We start from the raw sequence: 6,101 nt of genomic DNA, 5'->3' as shown, positions 1-6,101 counted from the left end.
CCAATGTGTATCAAATCCTGGAATTATTACTTGCTTTTGAGCAAATTGTTCACGCACTTGGAGTATGATATTAACTCGGGCCTGGTGGTTAGAAAAGAAATACGAATCGATTCGAATCAGGAGCTTCCCTTGTTTGACACCTCCAGCCGCAGGATGGTTTAGGATGGTTTGAGCGAGCACGATGAGATGAGGACTATGTGTTACAGCCCTCAATAGCATCATCAAGTCATAAAGACCCTGACGCGTAGCTGCTTCCCATCTGCCGCTTTGTAAAAGTGTTGCTCTGGTGGCAGTTGGATAACCAGGTGGCTCTTGCAGTCGGAGACACAGAAGGGAACAGGAACAGGCTTTAACCTCCCCCCGCTGGCTTACTTCCAGCGAAGGCGCCGATCTCTTCCACCTCGATCCCCATTTCCCACTCTGTCCTCCTACGTCCGGACGTCGCTCAATCGCAGACCTTTGCGTTTCATTCGTGGGTCTGGCCTTTGTTGCTCCTGTCCCTGATGGGCCCCTGGCGAAGCTGGGTTGCCCTGTTGGACCCGCTGCCCACCGAACCCACCGCGCCCTCAGGGAGGGAATTCCAGGATCTCGACGCTGAAGGAACGGCCGGTCCGTTTCCACGTCGGGATTGGGGGAGGTGGCACGGAGTGAATTTTGAAAGAAAGCTTCACCTCAGAGAGAGCCTGTGGGGTTCTGGAGAGGGCTGGAGGCCGAAACATCGAATGTTTGCCAGGAGGAGTTGGATATAGTTCTCGGGGCTAAAGGGATCAAAGGGGTATGGAGTCGAACGCCGGAACAGGGGACTATGTTGGATGGTTCACCCACCATCCTATTGAACGGTGTGGTAAACTTGAATGGCCTACTCCCTTTCCTATTTTTCTTCCGTGGCCTATGAGGCAGAATTACGTCTTCACTCAGGGACTTGTGAATCTTTGGAACTCTGCGCCCTGCTTTTAAAACCATAGGATCTCTACAGGCAGAGAGAGGCCATTCGGCCCATCTGGTCCGCACCCGCCCCATCCCGAGGAGTGTCCGTTGTCCGAACAGGCTCCATACCGAGGTGGGTAGATCTTTTGAGAATCCAGGGCTCGGGCACGGGACGCCAATGGAATTTACTTGGGGAATCCAAGGCCCTGCTCCCGCCCGGACGCGAACCTCCTTTTACCCCTTCCCGGGGCGGGGGAACGTCTCTTCAGTGGGAGAGAGGGCCTGGCAGGGACATTTTCGACCGCGTCGCTGTGGGGTCTGGAGTCCCAGACCGAGTACAGACGGCAGATTCCATCACGCGACGTACGGTCATGAACCAGGCGCCATTTTGAACCGCTGCCCACGGCATGAGTCTTGGCCCCCATCGGCACGGCTTGCTCTCAAATCCGGACCCGGGGCTGGGGGAGAGGTGGGTGCGATGGCGGTGCAGGTAGGAGCTGGCTGCGATAGGTCAGTGGGAAGGAAGGCGGACAGGTAGGGTCAGGTCAAGGAGGCGGGACGGGGAGGGGAGAGGGCCAGTCCCGGGATGGGACTGGGGAGATTTGGAAGCCGGTGAATTCTACGTCGAGGCCTTGTGGTTGTAAGCTCCCGAGTTTGGAAGTTGAGATGTTCCTCCATCAGTTTGCCTGGGGCCTTGTGTTGAGGGCGGAGGAGGCCCAGGATGGACATATCATGGAGGGGGGGAGAGTTGGAGTGGGAGGGGGAGCTGAACTGGAAGGTGGGGTTGAGTGGAGAGTAGGGACCAGAGGTGTTCCCTGAACCGGTCTCCGAGTTACGTGCAGTCTCTCCCATGAGGAGGAAGACCACATCAGGTTTGAGGAAATGCAGGCCGGACTTGGACTGGTGCTTCGGAGAGAGGACCTTCCGGGTCCTCACTACCTCCAAGGTAAAGCAGAGATACAGAGACAGAGAATGAGCAGGAGAGCTGGGCATTGGGTCCTGAAGATAAAGAAAGCATAGAGATTGAGAAACTGCAGAGAGAGAGAGGGAGATAGAGAGAGAGAGAGAGAGAGAGAGAGAGAGAGAGGGCGATGGAGAGAGAGAGAGAAGGAGATGGAGACAGACAGACAGAGAAAGAGAGAGAGTTGGAGACAGCGATGGGGGGGAAGAGAGAGAGAAATGGAGAGAGAGAGAGAGAGACGGAGAGAGAAAGAGAGACAGGTGTAGATGGAGAGAGAGAGAGGCAGATGGAGAGAGACAGAGAAAGAGAGAGCTGGAGAGAGAGATGGGGAGGTGAGAGAGAGAGAGAAAGAGAGAGAGGTGTAGATAGAGAGAGAGAGGGAGATGGAGAGAGAGAGGGAGATGGAGAGAGAGAGGGAGATGAAGAGAGGTGGAGAGAGAGAGAGAGTGACAGAGAGAGAAAGAGAGAGCGGTGTAGAGGGAGAGACAGAGATGGAGAGAGAGAGATGGAGAGAACTATAGAGAGATGGGGGGAGATAGATGGGGGAGAGAGAAAGAGATGGGCAGAGAGAGATGGAGAGAGAGAGAGAGATGAAGAGATGGGGCAAAAGAGAGAGAGAAAAGGAGGGAGTGATGGAGAGAGAGAGAGAGACGGAGAGAGAGAGAAGGAGTGAACAGAGGGAGAGCAGGTTGGATTTGGAGATAAAAGAAACACAGAGATTGAGAAACTCGAGAGAGAGAGAGAGAGAGAGAAGGAGTGAACAGAGGGAGAGCAGGTTGGATTTGGAGATAAAAGAAACACAATAGTAGAGTACCCAGAGATTGAGAGAGAGAGAGAGGCCAGACAGAGAGCACGGAGGAGTGCAGAGATAAAGGAAGCATGGAGATTTGAGAAAATAGAAGGAGAGAGAAGGGCCAGACAGAGAGAGGGAAGACTGGTTCTGGAAATAAAGGTAGTTGAGGGACCAGAGAGAGAAGGGCCAGACAGAATGGAGGATATAAAGGCAGCACAGAGACTGAGGAATCACAGAGAGAGCGAGAGAGAGAGAGAAGGGATGGACAGAGAGAACAGGTTGGCTCTGGAGATAAAGGAAACAGTGGGAGGTAGAGTACTCAGACATACAGAGACAAGGGCCAGACAGAGAGAGCAGAGATAAAGCAAGCACAGAGATTACGGAATCACAAGGAGAGAGAGAGAGAGAGAGAAGGGGATGGACAGAGAGAGACAGAGGGGAGAGGTGGTTCTGAAGATAAAGGAAGTGGAAGTACCAGAGATCGAGAGAGAGAGGGCCAGACAGAGAGAGGGGAGGAGTGCGGGTATTAGGGAGAAACCATGTCAAAATATGACTGAAAAACAGAGATCGCAGAGAGAATTGAGAAGATGGAAATCAGAATCAATGGGCTGTAAAATCTCAGGCCTCCATTTCCCTGGAGTATAATCCTGAGTGCTAAAGGAAAGCAATTAAGGGGATGCGGTGTTAAATCCTCCCCGCGCCTCTGTGGTACAAAGCATTTATCTTGTAGGCCCTATGCTCCTCTGCAAGTTCAATATTTGCAGGTTGAAAACTCGCTTTCGATAAGGTGATAATTGTCGAATTGTTAATCAGTTTTAATTGCAGCTCCCTTGGAAACCTAAAAATAGCGCTAATCTACGATCTTTCAGAACAGGAACCTTGATTATCAGGAAAAATTATAAGCCACTTGGCATAAATGATCATTTACTGGTTATTAAGCCCCTTGCTGGGTGCCGCGGAATTAGTTTGCGCGTCGGTGTGAGGTTCGAGAGATTGCACACTGACAGGGAGGGAAACGGGCCATTATCTGCCTCCCTTAGAAAGGCCGTTCCCTTCCTGGGCGCTATGCAAATGAAAGGCCGCGGCTACCTCAAACAGAATAAAGAAACCAGAGAGAGAGAGAGAGAGAGAGAGAGTCAGGGTCAGTGATTTGCACAGCACTGCGTCACGGAGGGCGCCTTATTAGCGATGGGGATTTTTGACCGTCAGATCATAAAGGGATTGGGGCAGAAGGTGGCCGTTCAGCTCCTCGGTTTCTGCCCCGTCATCCCTCGCATCCGTTTTCCTGCCCTCTCCCTTGATTCCCCAACGGATCGGGAATCTGTGGAGAGAGAGAGAGAGAGAGTAGAGTGTGACGATGCTCCAGGTTTAAGAGGTTATTTAACCCTGGGTTTTTTTTTGGTTGAAGGGAGTTTGTCACGCAGACTGAGCAGTGGCCCAAAACAATGGAGTAAACAGCTTAGAATCATAGAGATGTACAGCACGGAAACAGACCCTTCGGTCCAACCCGTCCATGCTGACCAGATATCCCAACCCAATCCAGTCCCACCTGCCACCTGCCAGGCCCATATCCCCCCAAACCCTTCCTATTCCTGCCCCCATCCAGATGCCTCTTAAATGTTGTCATTGTACCAGCCTCCACCACTTCCTCTGGCAGCTCATTCCATACACGTACCACCCTCTGGGTGAAAAAGTTGCCCCTTATGTCCCTTTTATATCTTTCCCCTCTCACCCTAAACCTATGCCCCTCTGGTTCTGCACTCCCCCACCCCAGGGAGTCTATTTACATTATCCGTGCCCCCTCGTGATTTTATAAACCTCGATAAGGTCACCCCTCAGCCTCCGACGCTCCAGGGAAAACAGCCCCAGCCTGTTCAGCCTCTCCCTGTAGCTCAAACCCTCCAACCCTGGCAACAGCCTTGTAAATCAGTTCTTGCTTTTTAAAAAAAGGTTTGAACAATAGAAGCAGCCTGGCTGGGCGTGGCCAGCTCTCACTGAATCAGGATTTCTAGTTTTTGTTTTTAGGTTTAGTTTTATGTGGTTGCTGGTGTGGGCTTAAAAGTTATTTTCCCCCTCTCTCGATTACAGCCAGATGCTGGGGTTTATCTTCCTAGCTTGCTGGATTGCGTCTGAGTCAAGATCTGTTTTTCTGAATTTGCCTTTTCACCAAAGGGTGCGTTTATGGGATGTTACTATGTTGGAACTATTAACTAGTAATAGTTATTGTATCTATTATTGGGTTAAGTTTTCCAATAGGTTGTTGTACATTCCTCTTTATTCCGTTTGTGTTTTAACTACAGTGTTTCAATAAATTGTGTTTTATTTAACATCAAGTTGTTTGACCAGACGAATTGCATCTGGAACACAGCACTACACACTTGCCTTAAAAATAAGGAAAAGTTAGGATCTCAGCTCCCTTTTCAAAATACTTTGGTGGGGTGGGGGTTTGGTCTGGTTAGTTCTTCAGGTCCAAAATGGAATCTATCTGTCTCAGCCCTAAATATACCCACAGACTCTGCCCCGCTTACAGCTCCCTGAGTTCCAAAGACTCACAAACCTCTGACAGAGGAAATTCCTCCTCATTTCAGTCTTAAATCGGTGCCCCTTTATTCCAAGACTGTTTCCTCTGGTCCTAGAGTCCCTCATGAAGGGGGGAGACATCCTCTCAGCATTGACCCTGACAACCCCCTCAATAAGAGATCACTTCCCATCCTTCTCAACGGCAGTGGATAGAGTCCCACTCTGTTTAACGTTTGTGCATGAGACAATTCCTCCAGACCAAGGATCATCCTCGTGAACCTTTTCTGTACTGCCTGCAATGAAATGATGTTTTATTACGGTGAGAGATGTATCATAGAGACAGCTTCTCAGTGAGGAACTGTTTTTGGGAGAGAGGGTTAGAGTCTGGAGGGGTTAGGATTAAGGAGTCGATTAAGGACAGGGTTAAGGTTAGGCTTCAATTAGAGTCAGGGTTAGGGATTGGAGTAGGGTTAGGGTTAATATTAGGTTTAGGGTGAAGGTTAGGTTTGGGTTAGAGTCAGGGTTAGGAATTGGGTTAAGGTTAAGTTTAAGGTTAGGGTTGAGGTTAAGGTTAGGTTTAGGGTTAAGGCTAGTTTTAGGGTTATTGTTAAGGTTAAATTTCATGTTAGGTTTAAGGTTCAGGTTATGGTTAAGTTTCGGGTTAGTGTTAGGGTTGAGGTTAAGATTAATTTCGGGATTGGATTATGGGTCAAGGTTAGGATTCGAATTGAGTTTCGGGTTAGGATTCAAATTAGGGTTAAGGTTAGGTTTAGGGTTACCGTTAGGTTTAGGGTTAGGGCTAAGGTTAAGGTTTGAGTTGGAATTAAGGTTCGGGATAGAATTAGAGTTAAGGTTCGGTTTAAGGTTTAAATTAAGGTTCAGGTTAGGGTTAAAGTTAGG

The sequence above is a fragment of the Chiloscyllium punctatum genome, chromosome 31 (assembly GCF_047496795.1).
Source record: "Chiloscyllium punctatum isolate Juve2018m chromosome 31, sChiPun1.3, whole genome shotgun sequence".
In the NCBI taxonomy this organism is placed as follows: Eukaryota; Metazoa; Chordata; class Chondrichthyes; order Orectolobiformes; family Hemiscylliidae; genus Chiloscyllium; species Chiloscyllium punctatum.
Note: the sequence above shows the minus strand (reverse complement) of the source record.